Source organism: Pseudophryne corroboree, chromosome 3 (genome assembly GCF_028390025.1).
Source record: "Pseudophryne corroboree isolate aPseCor3 chromosome 3, aPseCor3.hap2, whole genome shotgun sequence".
In the NCBI taxonomy this organism is placed as follows: Eukaryota; Metazoa; Chordata; class Amphibia; order Anura; family Myobatrachidae; genus Pseudophryne; species Pseudophryne corroboree.
In genome coordinates this window covers 170,880,706-170,904,519 of record NC_086446.1, presented here as the reverse complement: position 1 = coordinate 170,904,519, position 23,814 = coordinate 170,880,706, and the positions used below count along the sequence as shown (strand labels likewise).

The window sequence follows — 23,814 nt, the reverse complement described above, 5'->3', positions numbered from 1 at the left end:
GGCCCCATCCTTTCTTAATCTGCCCCTGCCTAGCACACTCTGATGTTTGTTCAATTTAAATTAACTACACTAATGCATATTCACAATTATTCATAGCACGTCACTTCAATTCCAAGAAATCAACAGATTGTCCATTGTTATTGTCCATAAGAACTTATTATGTAAAACAACTTGTCAGTGATTGGAGTTCAGTTTTCACCTTTTCTGGAAATTGTTCAGTCAGCTCATCACATATTAAGTTGTCTCTTCTTAGTGTCAAGTGTAATGTTCACAACATTGGGCTTATCAACACCTGTATGAGCTAACAATAACATTCAGTAGTTGCTTCAAAGAGAGATAAAATGTTAATAAGCCTGATTGTTAACATTCCACAATACAATAATTGTGTCGGTTAAATGTTACACAGAAAACAATCTATAAAGTTGTTTCTAATTCAACTCATAGTTCTCAATATCTATCTATCTATCTATCTATCTATCTATCTATCTATCTATCTATCTATTTTTTTCTTATAATATTTCGATGTTATTTTAGCTACACACAAATAGCACACAGATAATGATTATATGTTAACTAGCTGTTCTACCCATTCTTCGCACGAGAGTTTCTGATTTTCACGGTTGTAAATATAAATGCGTGTTAAACATTTGGTAAATCTATAGAGATGTACATTTGAGAGGACTTAATATAAGTAAATATTAATCCATGGTTCTTGGCAATACCCAAGGAGCACCCGTAGCAGATATGGTAAAAAAAGTGACAGGACCATTTTTGTAGTTTATTAAACTCTACACACTGGAGGTGCAATCAAAATTTTGATACGATTGTCCATTTGGGCGTTATCATTCAGGAAACGCAAGACACGCATCGGTAATCAAGTCATTATGTCAACATCCCCTTAGGGGAGGTTTATTAAAATTCAGATTACGTAGATTTCCCATTTCCCACCTGAAGAATACCTATATTAAATTTCATCTTCCTAACATATCGGGAAGTAATAGAATTAGTGATGAGTCAGTCAGTCAGGGTTTACACACACACACACACACACACACACACACACACACACACACACACACACACACACGTACACACACAAACATATTATATATACAGTGTCGGATTGGGGCATGAAGGGCCCACCAAGGAAATGCAATCACAGGGGCCCACTAAGGTGCATTGCCATATGCTGGAAGGGGCCACATGACCAGAGAGGAGTGGCCAGCCATTATAGGCGCCACCTAGAATAGTATATAAAGAAAAAGAGCTCTACCTCACTGCCCACTTCAAGCTATTGTGTATGTGCCAGGGTTACACCAGGAGAGAACAGTAGTATATGCGCCTGGGTTACACCAGGAGAGAACAGTAGTATATGCACCTGCATTACACCGGGAGAGAACAGTAGTATATGTGCCTGGGTTACACCAGCGGAGAACAGTAGTATATGCGCATGGGTTACACTAGGAGAGAACAGTAGTATATGAGCCAGGGTTACACCAGGAGAGAAAAGTAGTATATGCGTCTGGGTTACACCACGAGAGAACAGTAGTATATGTGCCTGGGTTACACCAGGAGAGAACAGTAGTATATGTCCCTGGCTTACACCAGGAGAGAACAGTAGTATATGTGACTGGGCATGTTTTTATTTATGCACAGCTTCCATTTTATAACAAAATATAAACATTATAATCATATTTACAATTATATACATAATAAATAAATAGAGATCATTACATCATGATATTTACCGTTTACATAACTCAAATATGTTTTCCATCACTTTATCATGCTTTCATTTTAAACATTTTCCTTGATCCACATAATTTCTGTGAATCCATTTCAGGGAACCCCCCCAACATTTCCCACTTAGCTGACTCAACATTTAACACACATTTATCCATCTATCATAAACCCTCCACCTCCATACACTCCCACATTTATCCACAATCCTACCTTCATTCATACCTTTCACCCTCCATACATACCGGACTACCAACAAATAATTATAACTAGAGTAACATATCTGCATATTTTAAGATGTATGCAAACCCCTTCTTTAAAAAAAAAAAAGAAACAACAAAACCTAATCAGCTGAGAAAAAGTGACCAGGACAGAAAAGAACCTGAGACTTAAAAGAGGATATCTTCCACCACCCACTAAGGGGGTTTCAACTGGCGCCACAATCTGGACCAGCTGACAGTGTCCAATCTCTTCTTCTCCAGATCCATCATCCGACTCACCTCATGAAGAATACGACCCACCACCTCTTCACAGGGAAGGACTTTTCCTCTCAAACTAACCAGACACCGTGCCTGCCACGTGTGGAACCTAACCGCTAAGCTGACTAAAAAAATTGTGCCTAAATCAAAGCCCCCATACCCTTTGAATGCCCCGTAGACCCCTTTCCGGGTAACTGAGCCCCGAAAGGCAAGGGATGCCTATGGCACCCGACACTGTTTTGTAAACCTTTATGTTAAAGGGACATCTACAGAAGAAGTGGTCCATGGTCTCCTCCTCCCCTTGACATTCCTCCCGTGGGCAAACACGTTCATCGGCACTTCTAAATTTGATGTTTCCCCTAACATAAAGCTTCCCTTGAAAAGAGAACCAGGCAATATCCCTAAACTTCAGAGGCACCCTCTGGGAATTTACCAGATTCAATCCTTCTGTGAGAACATTACCTGGGCAGTCTTTCAGGGCCAATGGGACATAAAAGTGGGAACACAAGACCCTCATCCCCAACTCCTTTCTCGAGAGATCTCTTATATCACCCACCTGCAGGCCCCATCGCCTAATCACTTTCAGACACTGGATCACATAGATCGGGAGGTAGCCTCTCTGAGCCCGGAAAATTCTCAGTCTGCCATCCTGTAACCATACTCTAATAAAGGGAGACACCCATTCCCTAAAGCCATTTACCCACCGAGGGGGCGTCTCTAAGCAGAGACCACCGACATTTAGCTTTAAAAAAGCTGTTACAAAGAAGACTACGGGGTTTACCATATCCAAGCCCCCTTCTGCCCTCGGTCTGTAAGTGATACCTCTTTTCACAATGTTCATCTTGTTCCCCCACAAAAGTAGAAAAAACAAGGAATTCATTCTAGTCCACAAAGATTGCGGCAAAAAACATACATAGCTGACATACAAAAACATTGGGATCAGGTAAGTTTTACACAGGTCCACCCTTTCCCTCAGAGAGAACTTCCATCCTATCCAGCTCTTTACTTTACGGGTTGCACCATCCAGTTTCCCAACCCAATTTGTACTTGCATAGTCACCATGATCAAATTTGATGCCCAAGATTTTTATACATTGACTGGCCCTGGGGAGGCTGTCCGGAAGATCAAACTCGTTGCCTTCCTCCCCCATCCAGAAAGCTTCACACTTGTCCTGATTGATTATGGAACCCGAAGCACTTGAATATTCCATGATCAGTTGGTCTACATCAACTCTGCCACCGATGACAGGACTACTGTGACATCATCAGCATAGGCTACTACACTCAAAGGAAACTCTGGGTTCAGCTGCACCCCTTCCAACATGCCGCCCTCAACCCTTCTTATAAAAGGATCGATTGCAAACACGTACAAAAGAGGGCTCAGGGGACACCCCTGACGAACACCAGAGTCTACTGGAAATGCAGGCCCTACCCAACCATTCACAAGTGGGAAGCTCTCGGCCTTTTTATACAAAACTTTCAACCAATTTACCGCCCTTATAGGGAAACCATACCTTTCAAGTAAGGCCGACAGGTACTCATGATTGACCCGATCAAAAGCCTTAGACTGATCCAATGCCAGCAGAAACTTATTCAACTTTCCAGCTCTGCACCTTTCAAGAGCCTCCCGGACACCAAGGACAGCAGTAAAGGTACTGCGGCCCTTTACAGTACAGTGCTGGGAAGGCGAAAGTACAAGCTCTGAAAATTCCCTTAGCCTGTTGAAAAAGATTTTTGCCAGAATCTTTCTGTCCATATTGAGAAGAGCGATGGGGCGCCAGTTCTCAATATGGACCGAGTACTTACCTTTGGACAGCAAAATAAGAGCTGACTGTCTCATGGAAGGAGGGAGTTCACCCTCACCCAGGCTAGTATTATATACTTCCGTAAGACGAGGAGCCAGGATATCTGAGAATTCTTTATAGAATTCAGCTGTTAAACCATCTGGTCCTGGAGATTTTTTTGGAGTTAACCCGCCAATTGCCTCTCTGACCTCCTCAACACCTATTTCGCTGTTCAAACAGTCAAAAGAAGCATCTGGCTCCACAAGACCAGGTGTCTCCCTCAGAAATGCCTCCATCGTTTCTCTGTCAAGTGCCTTCGCAGACAAGAGTTCAGCGTAATAGGACCTGATGACTTTTAGGATGCCTTCTTCACCCTTCTGAAGCACACCCTCTCCATCAACAAGCCCTCTTATGTCTTTAACATCAATCCCCCTTCTACAACTCTGGTAGGGATCCGGGGAGTGGTACTTTCCATAATCCCTCTCCAAAATCAAAGAAGATAGACCGCTATACTGATGTTCTCTCATCTGTGATTTCACCCGGGAGATTTCCCCACTATCCCCCTGTTCAGAGAGCAGGAAATCTAATCTCCTTCTTAGAGTTTAGTAGGTATTTTTTTTAACCAAGTTTCTTTTGACTACTAGCCTCCTGAAAAGACTTCGGGCTCTCTTTTTTACTTCCTCCCACCACTCCGATCTACTCCAACCAGCCTCCAACAGTGACTCCTGCGCCTGAAAAAAACTCCATGAAAGACTGTCTCACTTCCTCTTCCTTGAGAAGCTCAGCATTCAGACGCCACAAACCCCTTCCTTTCTGGAAGGATTGCGAGGCATTCAAAACAAAACTTAAGTACCCGTGATCGGAGAACTCTACAAACTTTACCTCTGAAGGTAAAGTGCTTGAGGACTCCTTAACAAAAAACCTGTCTATTCTAGATCTGCGCTGACCACAAAAGTAAGTGTACCCCGTGAGGTCTGGTTGATGTTTAACGTGTACATCAACCATACCTGCCTGACTAGCCATACTAACTAAAAAATTCTCATCATAGCCCAGCCTCAGTCCTCTGGAGCCTCCCCTGTCTTTTGGCCTAATGATGGCATTGAAATCGCCCCCAAAGATGACTTGCTGGGCCGTGAAAAGAAAGGGTTTAACCATTTCAAAAAGACATTTCCTATCCCAGCGAGACTGGGGGCCATAGATATTGATAAGCCTAAGGTTATGTCCTCTTAAAGTGACATCCAAAATCATACACCTTCCCACTTGTAACTCAACAACCTTGCGCACGGTTACTATGTCGGTAAAAAGTACCGCCACCCCACCGTACGGCTCAGCAGCAAGAGACCAAAAAGAGGGCCCGCGCCTCCACTCACTTTTAGCTTTGTGAAGGGCTGCTAATCTATTGATCCGAGTCTCTTGTAAGAACAAGATGTCCACGTTCTGGTTGTCAAAAAACTCAAAAGCCAGATACCGAGCACGTACGGATAACACAGAAGCCACATTCATTGTGGCACATCGAATAGGATGGGGATCCATGGATCCAGATTGTTAAAATGGACTATGTACATACATTACTCTAGTTATCACCACCACCCCCACCACCAACACCACAATCCATACATGCCACCCCATTCACTTCCTCAATCACAACCACATCCACACCCGCACCAGCCTCTTTAGGACCAGGGTCAGGGGGTTCCCTTGCATCCAGTGACCCAGGGCCAGATACATTATTTTGATTGCTCTGACTCTCAGATTCACTCTCTGCCTCTTTCCCTATCACCATCACTTCCTCCTCAGCAGCAACCACCTCCAAACCTACCTCCTCATCCTCAAACAGTGGCTTCCCAAACTCCTCCTCCTCTTTTCTTTGCTCCAATTCAATCCCTATTGGATCCCACTCTAAACTTTCTGCTGCAACATCCTCTATTTCACTGTCTGCATTCACTTCTCCTTCCTCCCTCCTTCTCTTCCCTACCATCTTAATTACTTCTTTCCTTTCTTTGTTCTTTCTTCTCTGTCTTCTAGGTTTAAGTCTTGGTTCCCCTTTTTCTAGAACCACTTCTCCCTCATCTTCCTCATCTGTCAATACGCCAAACCTATTTGAAAGAATCACCTCTTCCTCCACTTTCCTCTTTGTTGTTTTTACACCTTTTTTTCCCACCTGAAACCAGGATTGGGACTGGGATTGAGGCTGTGATTGGGCCTGAGGCTGAACTTTGCTTCCTTCTGACACTATTTTTCCAATTTCCCATGACATTTCTTTCTCTTTGTTCACTTTAACTACTCCACCCCTAGTAATTCCCATTTCTGAACTACTACCTTCCTCAAAATTCATGCAACCCCTGTTGTTATGATTTGCCATGGGGCAACGACTGTAGGGATGTCCCATCTCCCCACAAAGGTTACATTTCACCTTATTACATGTTCTAGATGTATGTCCACTCTCCCCACACATCGAACATTTCACACCCCCACAGTCACCACTGAGGTGGCCAGCCTCACCACACTTAAAACATGTTCTTGGTTGACCAGTATAAAATATCTGCACCTGGTCTCGACCTATGTACGCAGCAGATGGAATATGACGCACACCGGTCTCCCCAGGATACAGACGTACACTGGCCAACCAAGCACCTCCCCACACTCCCATTGTGTGGTCCGTTTTCCTAATGTCAGATTGCAATTCACATTGCCTGCTTAACCAAAACCTGATATCTTCCATAGGTATAGATTCATTGCGGACCAGGATGGTCACTTTTATGTCATTTTGCTTCTCCATTAAATCCGCCTTACAGTAACCATTCTTGTCCTTGTTTACAGACCACTTTCTCCAAAAAATAAACAATGTTTCCTTATTATAAAAGCTGACATCATACTCAACAGATTTTATAGGGTGAATACAGGCATATAAATCTCTGTAAGTAACCCCAAGAGAAAAAATTAACCTTAGAAAATCAGTCTTAGGTGGGGGGTCACCATCACCCACCCACCTAAACTGTACTAGGTTCCGTCTCACTCTCTGGCCACCACTACCACCACCAAATCTTGTATCCTTATTTCCAGAATTTTTCCCCCTATCTGCCGCCTTCTGTGCATAAGACATTTCATCAGGGTTAGGCTTACCCGCACTCCCTCCACCCTCTGTCACTGAAAAAGAAACAAGAGGAGCTAAATTGACATTTTCTTTTCCAGTTTTCCGCCCACATTTTTATCCTTTCCTTCTGGAATGTCTTTAGAATTCTTTTTCTTTACTTCTGCATTGATTAACGACAATGCTTCCTTCACCCTGGCAGGAGCTGGAATGTTCCCATACATTGACTCTGCAACTACTTTCTCACCAGCATCCAAAGTCTCTGGATCTAGAGCTGGCAGACCTTGAGCCAAACCATCAATTATTACAGTTTTCCTCACTGCCATTCCCACACCTCCCTGCACTTCTTTGGACACAGCCTGCACAATTACACTAGGACCTGCATCAGATTCAAGCAAAATGTTAACAGGCTCATCCTCCATGCCACCCTGCGCCCTGCATAGACCCGACGCTGGATCCTGCCCTCCGGTCCTCACCGGCCTGTCACCTATAACAGCATTTTCATTACTGCTACCATTGCCCGGCACCTTGGAAGCCACGGGTAACCCCCGGGAATCCCCTCCTGACAACACCTGCACAGATCTTACCTTGCTTGGTGCACCACCAGGGATTCCCGAGCCGCCGTCTGCTCCCCTCGCCTCTGCTTCCGTCTCCATAGCAGCCGATGATGCTGTATCCAGAAAAACCACAGCCTCTTCCTGGACAGGCACACTCTGGAGCTCATCAATAGCTGGGGATTCCTCCATCTCCACACCCTCTTCCTTCTCCAGGTGAATCAACTCCTTTGATGAGGGTGTAACCTGATTTCTATGCACTGCAGTTAACTCCTTCCCTGCTGGTATGGAAACTTTTGCCTTTTTTTTCTTTCCTTCAGATTCCTTCAGAGATGTTATTCTGCCCTTTATATTGCACATGGTTGCTTGTATTTCATCCATTTCACCCTGGATCCTGACCCGCTCCAAATTGCCAATTGTATTACACTTTCTCTTGCGAGCATAATACCGGGATTTAAGTTTAGCAGCTTCTGCCATTAATTCCTTTAGGCCTAAATGGACCCAGTAATCTTCCTCTGAAACATCATCATCACAGTCTGAGTCCTCTGTATCTGAGATATCTTCTGTTACATTGACATTAACCCCTTCCTTGCCTGGAGGCTCAGCCACTGTGGCGACTGTACCGTCCCCACCAGTAATCTTACTGGCAGAGGTGCCTTCCACAGGCTTAGGGGTACACAATCTTCCTGACGATCCCTGCTGCTTCACAGGGGCTCCGGCAACACTGCTGGTACTCCTTGTAATCCGTGGCAGGCTGGCTGATTCCACCGTCCCTTCCTGTCCCCCAACCCCTACAGCTGGGGAAGGGGGTGGCATGAGGGATGCCTGCCCCTTCTTCATACCTCTGGGACCCGAAGGCAGCAGCCCTGCTGAAACTTCCACTCTCCCCCTGCTAAGAGCAGCAACTCCTGCCCAGGAATCCTGCAGGGGGGTGGGCACTCTCACTCTGCTGCACTGCTAGGCTCTGGAGCTCAGGAGCTCCTGCACATACGTCTGCACACCAGGAGAGAGCAGTAGTATATGTGCCTGGGTTACACCGGGAGAGAGCAGTAGTATATGTCCCTGGGTTACACCGGGAGAGAACAGTAGTATATGTGCCTGGATTACACCAGGAGAGAACAGTAGTATATGCGCCTGGGTTATACAGGGAGAGAGATTATATGCACTTGGGTTACATCAGGAGAGAACAGTATTATATGTGCATGGGTTACCTCAGGAGAGAGCAGTAGTATATGTGCATGGGTTACATCGGGAGAGAGCAGTAATATATGCGCATATGTTACAGGTATATCAGGAGAGAGCAGTAGTAAATGCGCCTGGGTTACACCAGTAGAGAGCAGTAGTATATGTCCCTGGGTTACACCGGGAGAGAGCAGTAGTATATGTGCATGGGTTACATCAGGAGAGAGCAATAAGATATGCGCATATGTTACAGGTATATCAGGAGAGCAGAGCCGGATTAAGGCTTCGGGGGGCCTGGGGTACTTAAAAAAAGGGGGCCCTGAAGTCTAAAATTAAAATCAGAATATATATATATATATATATATATATATATATAAAAAAAATGACACACGCTGTACAATTTGAACTAGGGGAGGATCGGGTAGCTTGGATATTTTATCTTCTACATATGATATATATATATATATATATATATATATATATATATATATACAGCCGGCTCCGGGGTCTGCCACTCCATAGTTATCGTTAATGAACAGTGCCGGTGCCCTCGCAAAGGTAGGTAATAAATAGACTCGGCGGCGCAGCACTCGGCTTCTCAGCAAATGAAAGACAGACAACTTCTGCCTATGTCAACGTTTCAATGTATTGAAACATTCGTCTTGATGAAAATGTGAACAATACATTGAAACGTTGACATAGGCAGAAGTTGTCTGTCTTTCATTTGCTGAGAAGCCGAGTGCCGTGCCGCCGAGTCTATATATATATATATATATATATATATAGACACACACATATAAAAATACGCATATACATTATACATACAAACACATAATATACAGTATATATATATATATATATATATATATATACCCAGAACATTAACTTCACATTTTAATTACATTAAAAAAGTTAATTCAGCCTGTCTTACTTTTGCACTGCTGTGCTGATGGGAAGACAAGCTGTAACGAGTGACACACACACACACACACACACACACACACACACACACACACACACACACACACTGCACAGGAGGAGAGCACTTTCCTCTCTTTCCTCCGCCGGGTACAACAACCTTCCTCCCGCGCCGAGGCTGTACATGGCTGGGATCCCGCCTCTTTCTTCCCCTGCAGCCTGCGCTCCAACCAGCCAGGGAGCCGTAGGCTGCAGATTCAGTCATCATTGGACAACGGCGCCATCGTTCGGACCTGCTGCCCAGTAAAAGTCTGCAGCGCTGGTGCGGCTGCAGTTGTTTGACGGCAGTCAGTGGGTGAGCAGGGAGAGCATCGTTGCAGATCGGATCGGTGATAGAGATCGATCTGCGGTGGGTGACGGAGGGCCCTCTCACAGCATGGGGCCCAGGGGTGCTTATCCCCAGAGCCCCCCCCTTAATCCGGCTCTGCAGGAGAGAGCAGTAGTATATGCGCCTGGTTTACACCAGTAGAGAGCAGTGCATGCGCCTGGGTTACACTGTGAGAGAACAGTAGATACAAATAATGACCCCAGTAGAATGCCAGAAACACATATGTTCCCACGGTGCTGCTTACTGCCGACGCCCAAGATGTGCTGCTGCTCCTGGTTCTGTGGGCCAGGGAGGAGAGAGCAGCCACTCATTCTGACTCTACATACATTGAAACAATGTATTTTTTGTGTGTTCTCTAGCAACCTTAGAACATAGGCCCAAATGTATTAAGCCTTAAAAAGTGATAAAGTGGATAGTGATAAGGAGTGATAAATTACCAGTCAATCAGCTCCTAACTGTCATGTTACAGATTGTGTTTGAAAAATGACAGGAGCTGGTTGACTGGTCATTTATATCTGTCTCAACTTTATCACTTTTTAAAGCTTCATACATTTGGGCCATTGAGGTAAATGTATTAAAGTCGGTATAGGGTAGAAGTGGTATCAGCACACGTTATGTGCACTGATACAGCTTCTCCCCCATGTATTACAGCAGCTGTGCTTGCTCAGTGACAGGAGCGCTATGCGCCACTGTTATTATCGGCGCTGCTATCTAAAAGATAGCACGTCGATATGTAGGGCAGCTGCAGGTGTCGATACCCATACACCACAGCCAGGGACAGCGCTCCGGCTGAGATTTCACGTGAGTAGCGAGATCTTGCGCATGCCCAGAGTAGCTGGCCGGGAGGGTGGTGGGAAAGGAGAGTTGGTGGAGATGCAGGGGCCGCTGGGACATGCAGTAGATGCATGCGATGTACACACTGGAGAGCCAGTATGGGCAGCCGATAGTGGGAGAGCACACAACGCACGGAGGATTTACTGCTCTCCCACATCGCCAACAAAAGGGATAATACATGGTGACGATACGTGGACCCGCTTACACATGATCCAGAAGAGAAGCGGGTCTAGGCACATAAGGAACGTTATGGGGAGGATAATACATATATATATATATGTATAGTGATTAGGATGCAGCAACATCAAGCATGGTCCAAAATTGTTAGTTCCAGACATGTAATTGGGCCCATGGTTAGGTGCCTGGCAATGGCAGTATCCAAGTGGTAAAGTTCAAAGTAGTCCCTGATGATGATAAAACAGCCCCAAGCCTACATTATGTATGCCGGGTACAGACAACAGCCACTGGCCAAGTGTTACCGATCAGGTGCTCTCTAGGCTATGTGGGGATTCACAGTGCCAGCAGCACAGAAGAGGGTCACACACGGCTCCTTTCCTGTGTAGAAGCGGATGAGACAGCCGATCTTCCGCTCCATGCCCTCCTCCTACACAGGTCGCTGAATCCCAGCTGAACGAGCTAGTCGATCCGCACCAGCAGCGTCCTCTCGTGCGGCTCCAGCCGACGGCTGCTCTCCTCGTGTAGCTGCACGTACTGGCTGCCCGGGCTCTGCCGCTCCTGCTGCTCCGCTCCGTCTGAGGGCCCCTCAGTCCAACTCTGTTAGGCCCCGCCCTCACAAAAAGAGGGCGTGGCTAAGATTCGGTAGGGCCTACCGTGATCTCCTCGGTTCCCCGGTGGCCCAGTCCGAGCCTGTATATATATATATATATATATATATATATATATTTATTCTATAATGTTCATTTTTACAATGATCTTTACTTGTTTCTGAAATTGTCAGCTCCTTGTCTATTCTTTGCACCATTTTCTTGGATAGTGTTCTTCTCAACTAATTAAATATAAACTAATACTTTAAGGACAAACACCTGCTATTGGTATCAGCATTTCAGACCAGATACCGATGATAATGATCTTGAAAAATGTGAGAATAACAATATTTAATTGTGTTTAAATAATGTATATTTCAATTAACAAGGCACATTCCTGTTCTACTAGAATTGGGCAAAGGTAACATTATTTAGTATAGACAGATGAAAGACAAGATAAAGGACCCTCTGAGAGCAGCAGCTGCAGGTAGAATCTCTTCCTGCAGCCGACCACACTGTGTATCTGACTGGTCGCCTTGTTAGCAGCCAGATTAGAAAATGCACTGCCTGGTGTGGTTGCAAATGATGCAACCATGCCAGGCTAGTGGTTAAACGTGCTTCATATATTTTCCCTTTTACAATAGGAAAGCTATTGGTATTGTTTATTTGTGATTATACCTCACGAGGGCTGTAATATCAATGAGTTACATTATTACAGGGTGATTAATTGTACATACTGTATTCTGTACTCTTTAGAAGCCTGTCCTGACAGCATCATCTAGTGTAATCTAGAAGACATCGGTATGTGGTTTTACACAGGTGCAGATTTGGAACGCAAAATAGCCATGGAAAAAAAAAATCTGTATTTGCCCTTACTTAGAGGTAACAAAATCTAAATTGAGAGGCATGCATGGGATCAGTGGTTGGAGGGCATGCTGGTCCTTGCAGTGTCATTTGGAGGATCAATTGGGTGCCTCCAGATGAGTAAGCTCTCATCTTATAAAAAAATAAATAAAAATATGTGTGTGTATCTCTCTCTCTCTATATATATATATATATATATATATATTGTCGAAGTCAAAAATATTACAGAGAGAACATACAGACTCCACACATTATGAGTCGCTATGCTAGCAAATATACGCGCAGCGAGTACAGCAATATATGTTACATACGCATTTACACGGACATGCCACAAAGATATATTCAACACATATTTCATACAGCACATAAATTGAACATACCAAGCACTAGACATCACAAGGTTTTAAATTATATAAAGGAGTAACGTCATGTATGTGTATTATTGGAGTGGAGCAAGATGGACATGTCGTGCTTGGTATCAAAGTAACCAGATTAATGTGTGGATTCATTTGATGCCTGTGATTAAGTTGTAGCTCATTGCAACAATTAGTTATGATTAAATGTAGGAATATGAAGTCACTTTTACTGGAACAAAAGGATTCTCAAAAGAACATGTGATACACAGGAAACCCGAGACCAGCAACCTTGAACAAAAGCCCTCACACTGACCAGTGACTCATCATAAATGAGAAAGTTCCCTCCCCTAGACTAATAACAAGAGATCTGTGCACGCCCCCAAGAGACTCAGGGGGTAATTCCGAGTTGTTCGCTCGGTAAATTTCTTCGCATCGCAGCAATTTTCCGCTTAGTGCGCATGCGCAATGTCCGCACTGCGACTGCGCCAAGTAAATTTGCTATGCAGTTAGGAATTTTACTCACGTTTTTTTCCTCGTTCTGGTGATCGTAATGTTATTGACAGGAAGTGGGTGTTTCTGGGCGGAAACAGGCCGTTTTATGGGAGTGTGTGAAAAAACGCTACCGTTTCTGGGAAAAACGCGGGAGTGGCTAGAGAAACGGAGGAGTGTCTGGGCGAACGCTGGGTGTGTTTGTGACGTCAAACCAGGAACGACAAGCACTGAACTGATCGCAGATGCCGAGTAAGTCTCGAGTTACTCAGAAACTGCACAGAGATGTCTTATCGCAATATTGCGAATCTTTCGTTCGCAATTTTAAGAAGCTAAGATTCACTCCCAGTAGGCGGCGGCTTAGCGTGTGCAAAGCTGCTAAAAGCAGCTTGCGAGCGAACAACTCGGAATGACCCCCTCAGTGTATAGGTGATCACACACAGAGCCGGCTGCCCTTTTTGTCCCAGATGCTGAGCGAGATGGAGTGTTGGTAATATTTTGCTGCTGTTAGCTGGTGTTGAGACACAGCTAAAGATGGAGGAACTGGAGCGATTATAAATTGCATTGAGGGAGATGGTGATGTATTACTGGCTGTGTTTGTATCTGAATTAGTTTATAATCACAGCTTACTGTATAAACTGTAACCATGTAAATATATATATATACTGTACATTGTGATATATTGAATACATATCCTTTTAATAACAAATATATACATCAATGAGCTTTGGAACTCAGATAATGTGTGGGTGTATTGTTTTCTCTTATGGGATGCAGTGTTTTGCGATGTATAGCGCACATTCATAGCACATGGTAATACGATGCGCAGGCATCCACAGTATATATTAGAGCTGGCATTTTAAATATATGTTAAAAAATAATTTGACTTGCACAATATATATATATATATATATACCAACAAATATAAAACCACAGCACTCACCACCCCAGAAGCGGGGTGCAGTGTCTGCACTCACCACTCATAGGGTGGGGTGCAAGTAGCCCATGGCCACCTACTTAAAATTATACAAACAGAAAGTTCAGCACTCACCAAAGCAAGCTCACTTATTTTCACAACATAAATAAATAAATGATGGAGGTTTAGTTAGTGGATTGGCCAATGCAAGGAAGCCTGCAAACCGCTCGCCAAGGTACCCCACCTTCATGCAGGTCCTACTCTATCACAGAGTCTCAAAAATTAAAACCTGGCAACTGTATCACACATAATATAACTGCAGGGTGCGCTTCTGGGGTGGTGAGTGCTGTGGTTTTATATTTGTTGGTATATTGTAAGGTTAATCTTTGGTTAACTCATATTAACTGTGGCCACAAGCTTTGTTCATGCACCCCTATGCAAACCCAATTATCTTAAACCTGAGTCAGCTGTTCTTTAGTAATTTATCAGCCAGTGTAAGGTGACTAGTGTACCTTTAAAAGCCATGGAGTATTTGGCAGGTACACATTAAACCAAGTAGGCATATTTGCAGTTATATTATGTGTGATACAGTTGCCAGGTTTTAATTTTTGAGACTCTGTGATAGTGTAGGACCTGCATGAAGGTGGGGTACCTTGGCGAGCGGTTTGCAGGTTTCCGTGCATTGGCCAATTCACTAACTAAACCTCCATCATTTATTTATTTATGTTGTGAAAATAAGTGAGCTTGCTTTGGTGAGTGCTGAACTTTCTGTTTATATATATATATATATATATATATATGTGTATATACAGGTTGAGTATTCCTTATCCAAAATGCATGGGACCAGAGGTATTTTGGATATGGGATTTTTCCGTATTTTGGAATAATTGCATACCATAATGAGATATCATGGTGATGGGACCTATATTTAAGCACAGAATGCATTTATGTTTCATATACACCTTATACACACAGCCTGATGGTCATTTTAGACAATATTTTTTGTAACTTTGTGCATTAAACAAAGTGTGTGTACATTCACACAATTCATTTATGTTTCATATACACCTTATACACACAGCCTGAAGGTCATTTAATACAATAACTTTAATAACTTTGTGTATTAAACAAAGTGTGTGTACATTGAGCCATCAAAAAACAAAGTTTTCACTATCTCACTCTCAGTCAAAAAAGTCCGTATTTCGGAATATTCCGTATTTCGGAATATTTGGATATGGGATACTCAACCTGTATATATACTGCTCAATAAAAAATAAATGGAACACTTAAACAACACAATGTAACTCCAAGTCAATCACACTTCTGTGAAATCAAACTGTCCACTTAGGAAGGAACACTGATTGACAATCAATTTCACATGCTGTTGTGCACATGGAATAGACAACAGGTGGAAATTATAGGCAATTAGCAAGACACCCCCAATAAAGGAGTTGTTCTGCAGTTGGTGACCACAGACCACTTCTCAGCTCCTATGCTTTCTGGCTGATGTTTTGGTCACTTTTGAAAGCTGCCGGTGCTTTCACTCTAGTGGTATCATGAGACGGAGTCTACAACCCACACAAGTGGCTCAGGTAGTGCAGCTCATCCAGGACGGCACATCAATGCGAGCTGTGGCAAGAAGGTTTGCTGTGTCTGTCAGCGTAGTGTCCAGAGCATGGAGGCGCTACCAGGAGACAGGCGGAGGCCGTAGGAGGGCAACAACCCAGCAGCAGGACCGCTACCTCCGCCTTTGTCAAGGAGGAATAGGCGGAGCACTGCCAGAGCCCTGCGAAATGACCTCTAGCAAGCCACAAATGTGCATGTGTCTACTCAAACGGTCAGAAACAGACTCCATGAGGGTGGTATGAGGGCCCGACGTCCACAGGTGGGGGTTGTGCTTACAGCCCAACACCGTGCAGGATGTTTGGCATTTGCCAGAGAACACCAAGATTGGAAAATTCGCCACTGGTGCCCTGTGCTCTTCACAGATGAAAGCAGATTCTCACTGAGCACATGTGACAGACGTGACAGAGTCTGGAGACGCCAAAAAGAACGTTCTGCTGCCTGCAACATCCTCCAGCATGACCGGTTTGGCAGTGGGTCAGGAATGGTGTGGGGTGGCATTTCTTTGGGGGACCGCACAGCCCTCCATGTGCTCGCAAGAGGTATCCTGACTGCCATTAGGTACCGAGATGAGATCCTCAGACCCCTTGTGAAACCATATGCTGGTGCGGTTGGCCCTGGGTTCCTCCTAATGCAAGACAATGCTAGACCTCATGTGGCTGGAGTGTGTCAGCAGTTCCTGCAAGACGAAGGCATTGATGCTATGGACTGGCCCGCCCGTTCCCCAGACCTGAATCCAATTGAGCACATCTGGGACATCATGTCTCGCTCCATCCACCAACGCCACGTTGCACCACTGACTGTCCAGGAGTTGGCGGATGTTTTAGTCCAGGTCTGGGAGGAGATCCCTCAGGAGAACATCCGCCACCACATCAGGAGCATGCCCAGGCGTTGTAGGGACGTCATACAGGCACGTGGAGGCCACACACACTACTGAGCCTCATTTTGACTTGTTTTAAGGACATTACATCAAAGTTGGATCAGCCTGTAGTGTGTTTTTCCACTTTAATTTTGAGTGTGACTCCAAAACCAGACCTCCATGGGTTAATAAATTTGATTTCCATTGATAATTTTTATATGCTTTTGCTGTCAGCTCATTCAACTATGTAAAGAACAAAGTATTTAATAAGAATATTTCATTCATTCAGATCCAGGATATGTTATTTTAGTGTTCCCTTGATTGTATGGTTCTCACCAAGATAATGGTATTACATGAAACAGAAAAACATAGAGCACAACATAGTGTAATACTGTCTATGTAAAATAGTTCTTTCCACTGTGTGGAGGGGAAGAATAGGTGATGGAGAATTATCCCAGAGAGAATTCAAACGTCCACCTTCTTATAGGATCACCCAAAGTGATGTCATGCCAACGGAGCAGGGAATTCGTACATGTATGCTTACTTGTATAAGCAAAAACACATAAAGGTTTCTCTGTTTGAAGTGTTATCTTTCTTCTTTAACCAATATGGTGAAGGTGAATATCACTCGTACAATGAATAAAAAATTAAAAAATGGAGCCAATTAGGGCAAAGCAAACCCCTTTATTAGGATTAAAATACAAATAGACGACAAATCATACCATGGAAGAAAACTGAGATAGAAACCAGCTGACACAATATGACCCGGGTATCAATATGTCATAAGTTCCCATCCATGGATGTGACAGGTTTGAACATCAATATGGCACTGTATCAACGCGTTTCGATGCTCAACGGCATCTTTATCAAGATTTAACAGTGTATATAACTATAAGAATATAAATATACAATAATATCAATCCAATTGCAATTATCCCAATTAAAAATAAACAACATAAATATAGACATCAAAACATATGACATACCACTGATGTCAGCTGTGTAATAATGTGGCTTGTTTTCTCTGTCTAGGGGTCTATATTGACTATGTGTTCTACTACTCCTACAATCTCTGGCAAAATGCCCTTTATTTCTACAATTGTAACATATTATCTGTCTTTTGTAGACTTACTGTCATCAGCTTCTCCTCCTGTTGTTCTCTGCGCCTAGCAATATTCTTGTGGTGTTCAATTGCGCACTCTCTAAGACAAGCTACTGTGACCCCTCTCCAATTAGGCAAAGATGTTTGTACCCTGTCCCTTACTGTCTTATTGAGCCCGTCCATTAGCACAGAGAAAGCCACTTCCCTGTATTCCGCATCGTTCCCTATCTCCGATATCCCAACGTATCTATCCATTATTTGCAGAGCCCGATGGAAATATTCAGATGCCATTTCATTTTCCCTCTGTTTTATGGAGAAAATTCTTCTCCACTTAACAGTAGTGGGGAAATACAACTCTAGTTGCCTGTTAATTCGTTCCACATTCTCCTGATTGTTTCCGTCAGTCATAGGACTATCCGACTCTAATCTACAATCAGTGATTCATTTTTGGGTGTCAATATTAGGGGGTAGGCACGCTTTCAAAAGTATCCACCAGTCTTTGTTAGCTGGTTCATGAGCATTACCCAGATCTCTGATAAACTTCTGACATCTGCCTAAATGCTTCCGGGGATCGGGGAATTCTGAAATGATTGACCACAGCTCAGATCAGGACCACGGGCAATACATTGCATTATTCCTGGTGAGGATTACTCCCTGACTATCGGTTCCCCCATTGGGAGTTACTATTTCCAAGACAGGATGTAATCCTACCATTCCGTTCCTAATGTTTACTGTAAGGTGTTGTTGTCTCTGTGCAATGACCCGTCTCACACTTACCGGTAGCTGTGACCTCACTAGTTCTTTCAGTGGGGAATATTGTTACTGCGCTAACTGGATGGGCAGGCCCCACCTGAGTTTCCATCAAGGTGACTGCCTGAATGAGGGCTGCGATTTGGCTGGGTCCTTCATCTTCCTGTGACCTATAACCTTAGAGAGAGTTTAAAACAGGATACAACTTGCAAAGGTTAGGGTTAATACATTGCTCTTGCATACTACTATCATTTACAGATGTACCATTGATTGTAGCCATCTTTTTCCCTTCGAACCTGTGTCGGTAATGGTGTTTTCGTGTCTTCATTCCTGCTAGGTCTGGAATTTGCTTTGCGAGTTTGTTCCCTTTGCACCTCCCCCTCTTGCTGCCACAAGTTTAAACAATCATTATGTCTGATCCTTTGTTTTCTAGATTGATCAGGCATATTTTACTACCTACATTCTGCAGTACCTCTGGTTCAAAGCTGCCCACCCTAGGGAATGATACCCTATCTTTGTCAGTCATACGTACCCATTTGTCACAATAAACTTCAGCGTGTGGACCATATTTCCCACACATTATAAACCTTGCTGACCCCTTGGGCCGCGGCTCTCCAGCCTGAACCCTGGCTAATCGTCCCTCACTTCAGCAACTGGCTCCCATAATTGTGGGCCTTACCTTCTCGGCCTGTTCCCACAAACACCAGAAAAACACAATGTAAGTAGACGGTGAAAGCTCTCCGAGCGCTCTTCTCCCGCTCTCGCCCACGTTGGCCAGTACTACGGTACACTGTCGATAGTGGATCGCGATGTACCCAACTTAGGGCCCCTAATTGGCGTATATTTACTGGAAGTTTTTAGGAGTGACTTACCATTTCCAGTAAATATCTACTGTTAGAGATTTTACTGAGAGAGACCAGCGAAACTCCCTATGCACTTGTACACAAATCACGCTTGTGTATGCTCTACACAGTGCGGATGATACCGCGATTTTACGCAAAAGCTCGTAAAGGGGTATCAAATTGCACTATGTATCGCACCCACAAACATGCGGTCCAATCGCACAGCATATAGGTACTTGTTACCTATCCGCCCTGCGACTGGAATCGAATCACAAGCTGCGAAACCTCAGCTGGAGCGTATCAAAAAACTATATGGGTCACAATTCCCTACCATGCTCCTGTGCAAGTCTCCTCACGACTTGCGTACTTCAATCTATACTAACATGGGTCAGCCGCCTCACGCCGCCAAGCCTCCACTCACTTGGTGTAACAAACGACGGGATCCCGAATTCCGGGGTTCGAATCCACTCACTCCTGCTTTCAGCTCACACAAATACACAGCGTTTTTCTGTACAGAATTTTTTTTTCCCACTCTTTCTGATCGGCAGCTTTTCCCCCAGAGGCAATACAGTTTAAACAAAAGTTTTATACTAATCTGTTTTTGAAACCGGATAGTTATGTGCTATTGTATTTAAAGTATACTACCCCACCTTTTAATTGACCGAACTATCGTGTAATTTGTACTTAGCATCTGCACTCTTATGCAACCTTGCGTAAACACACGACCGTGCGTGCCTTTTACGCTGCGTGCGCGGTCTTGTACTTTGTCCGGGTTTCGTGTACAAAACGTGCGTCCGCAATAAAACAAATCACACAACCTCTATAAATGTGAGCAATACTAACTATAATCACTCACAAGAACAACCAACGCTTGTTCTGTGTAACCCTTTATGACTGGGCCAGACCTGCGTTTTGTGTCTTTATAATTACTTCCTTAAATACTTTTCTTTAAAATTTAACTATATAGCAACAAATGTATCCGATTTCACACAGATCTAAACTGGTCTAGCAATCTATACCTTGTGGCAACAATATGTGAGAGAGTATGCAAAGTATCGTTGCCCTTTGTGTACGCTTTTGGCGCCAAAAAAAATTACACAGATTTTTAAATAACTTTTTTCCTGTTTACCTACGGATTCTATCAGCACCTCTGCAGACCAGACAGAGCAGACGCAATCTAACAGCACACAAATAGGGTTTTTAGAACATCCACCAACCAGGAAAAGGTTACGTGGATAACGTACCACCCTTTGCTGATAGATTAAAGTCTGCTATGACCTGCTAGCCAACGAGCATGTGAAAAACCGGAGGAGCCCCCAATTGTAAATGTCGATTTACAGACAGGACTAAAAGCAACACTTTAAAAACACATTAAATACACTTTAAAATGGAGCCGCTGCGGCCGCTTGTGATCAAACCTTAGCCTACATACTTTTTACACTGTTAGCGTACAAAGCCCCGTACCGTGTACGTACTTTGCGTACAAACGCCGCGCTGGCCGTACAAAGTACACGCAGTGCGTACACACCCAAAGACACGCCGTGAGCACTCTGCAGCTACACGTGTGACTGAAATACATTTATAACCTTAGCAGGGAAAAGAGACACGACACCAGATTGTATTTAAGATGCTGGGTTCCGACACACCAACATGCTGGTTACAATAACAACAATACAATACAATAGAAAAATGGCTACAGTCAATGGTACATATGTTTTGGTTTCGCCTGGGCTTCCCGGCTCGGTCCTCAGTCATCAGGGTAGATGACCTTCAGAGTCTGTGTGGGACCGGGCATGCAGCTGGCTTTTTATACAATAGTCCAAAACCTAACACAATGGAAACTGTAATCTCTTTGTCCATTGGACACAGGGATGGTCATTTACAGTACAGGAGAGGTCATAGGTCGGTTTGAGTAGGTGGGCGATGTCTGTTCCAGGTGCACTTGCAGATGGTCTCCTTTGGGTTCCCGCTGCATACCAAGTGTACAGTAAATACAGTTAATATTTATATTCTGCTCCTGCGCATAACTATTCGCAGGAGCGTGCGATCTTCTGCAAACCAACACAGGAATATTGCTCTTAAAATACCCTACAGCTGGATACCAAACACCACCTTATAACCTAGTTCTGTCCCCTCCTATCCTGTAAAGGTGAATCCATTTGTTCTTATACCATTTAAACATGTGTAACTCGCTGGTGTGGTGCAGGGAGACTATGTGTACAGTGTGCACTATTTGGATTAAATATGTAATGTGTTTTTATGGCTTTTCCATACGATTACAAACACTACCGTAATTACTTATACCACGCGCTAATACGCAGGACCGCGGGAGCGACCATACGCAAATTGCGAATATGCGCACGCACGGCAGAACAAGTACGTGCACGGAGGCCATCTGTGTGTAGTTTGTACGTGATGTGTGTACTGCAATATTTTTCGACTTCGCATTTCTATCCATAGTATCTAAATCCTCTAGTAACGTGCCTGACCACTTTACTATGGCTTTAGAAATCCATGCACAAGCAATAGTGAGCCTAAGCGCCACGCCTGAAGCAGTGTATATGGATTTGAGCATAGTCCCAATCTTGCGGTCTGCCGGTTCTTTCAAAGCGGTAGACCCAGGTACAGGTAAAAGAAGCGTCTACTATAGGAGTGTTTTCCCACTTTTTCCTATCCTCTTCAGGGAAAGCAAAAGCAACCAGATCTCGCTTTAGGATCTGGAATTTTTTCTCTTGGTTTTCCCAGGATTTTTCAAATATTGCGTTTAATTCCCTAGATGCAGGAAAGGTAAGGGGGACTTTCTTATTGTCTGTAAAGAAAGCCTCCTCGACCTGTTCACGTACCTTGTCAGTAATGTGTAAAACATCCCAAGCGGCCTCAATCATTAGCTGCACCCCTTTAGCAAGGGATGCCTCCCCTCACAGAATGTCCCCATCACCGTCACCCGCATCAGAATCGGTATCCGTGTTGACTTGCATTACCTGTGCAAGAGCACGCTTTTGGGGGCATATACCAGGGGACTTAGATGATGTAGTGGGAGATGAATACGACAAAACCTCCACAGATTGTTTTAAAAACTGTGTTTCAGTCTCATAATGAGCTATCCTAGATGAAATCTGGGATATCATCCCCTTAATAGAAGCCACCCACTTGGGTTCGGGTTCAGAGGGCTGAGACAGTGTATTCCAGAATGGACTGTTCTGGAGAAGACACATACTCTGCAGCACAAGATACAGAGTCCCTAGACATGGTAATGTGATTATAGATAGCATACACACACACACACACACACAGGAAAATGTCAGACACAGTTTCCCCCAAGTATCCTCAGAGAGACACAGAGTTATGGAGCCAGCCCACACAGTGTCCCAATAGACAGTTATATATATATATATATATATATATATATATAAAATAAATGGCCAGCGCTGACTGTGCAACCTTAGTAGACTGCACAGTAATGTACACTCTCCCCCCCCCCACCTCCCCCACCCCACCCCGTTCTATAACTACCTGGTACCGCACAGGATAGCTGGAGTTATGTGGAGGGTCAGCGCTCCCTGTCAGTGTCTTTGTATTTGACATGCAGGGAGAAATTGCGCTGGGGAGCTGCTGGATCTGCTCTGAAGAGAAGCTCCGCCCCTAAAATGGCGCATCTTCCTGCACTTTATAAGATTATACTGGCCTTAGGTAATCAATGCTAGCAGCAGTACAGTGTCCCTGATAGCTTCTGTGACCAGTGTAAGGGTGTCTGCGCTGGCCCAGGGCGCCCCTCACAGCGCTGCATCTCTGTGCCTCTGAGCCCTCCGGAGTGCAGCCGCATCGATGCGCTCCCACCCTGATGCCGCCATTCTCACCAGATCCCCGCTTGTCGGGTAACCGGTGTCCAACTCACCACCGACGTCTTCTGTCTCTGTTGGGGGGTGGCAGCAGTTCTGCGGGAGCGAGCGATCGCCTCGGGTGCTTAATGATCATCACCCTCAGGAGCTCAGTGTCCTGTCAGCGGAGATAGTGGCCATTAACCTCTCAGGGTTGGACACTACTCCACCCCTAAGTCCCACGAAGCAGGGAGGCTGTTGCCAGCAGCCTCCCTGTGCCTAACTCTGAAAAAAACAATAAAACTAGAAAAACTCCTAGGAGCTCCCCTAGCTGTGACCGGCACCTCCGGGCACATTTACTAAACTGAGTCTGGTAGGAGGGGCATAGAGTGAGGAGCCAGCCCACACTATCTATCTATCTATCTATCTATCTATCTATCTATCTACACACGCACACAAAAA

The 23,814-nt window shown here is 44.3% G+C and overlaps 1 protein-coding gene across 9 annotated transcripts in view; it reads right to left on the bottom strand.

Annotated features, from left to right (window-relative positions):
• The window catches only part of C3H10orf71 (chromosome 3 C10orf71 homolog), a 265,025-nt gene that overhangs the window by 150,406 nt on the left and 90,805 nt on the right, over window positions 1-23,814 (bottom strand). The window contains exon 1 of one of the 9 annotated variants that reach the window (XM_063958600.1): window positions 18,720-18,739. The exons of the other annotated variants lie outside the window; for them this stretch is intronic. The gene's annotated coding sequence lies outside the window, so the exon portion shown is untranslated. Of the gene's footprint in view, window positions 1-18,719; window positions 18,740-23,814 lie in introns of those variants that run through there. 9 annotated transcript variants of the gene reach the window in all.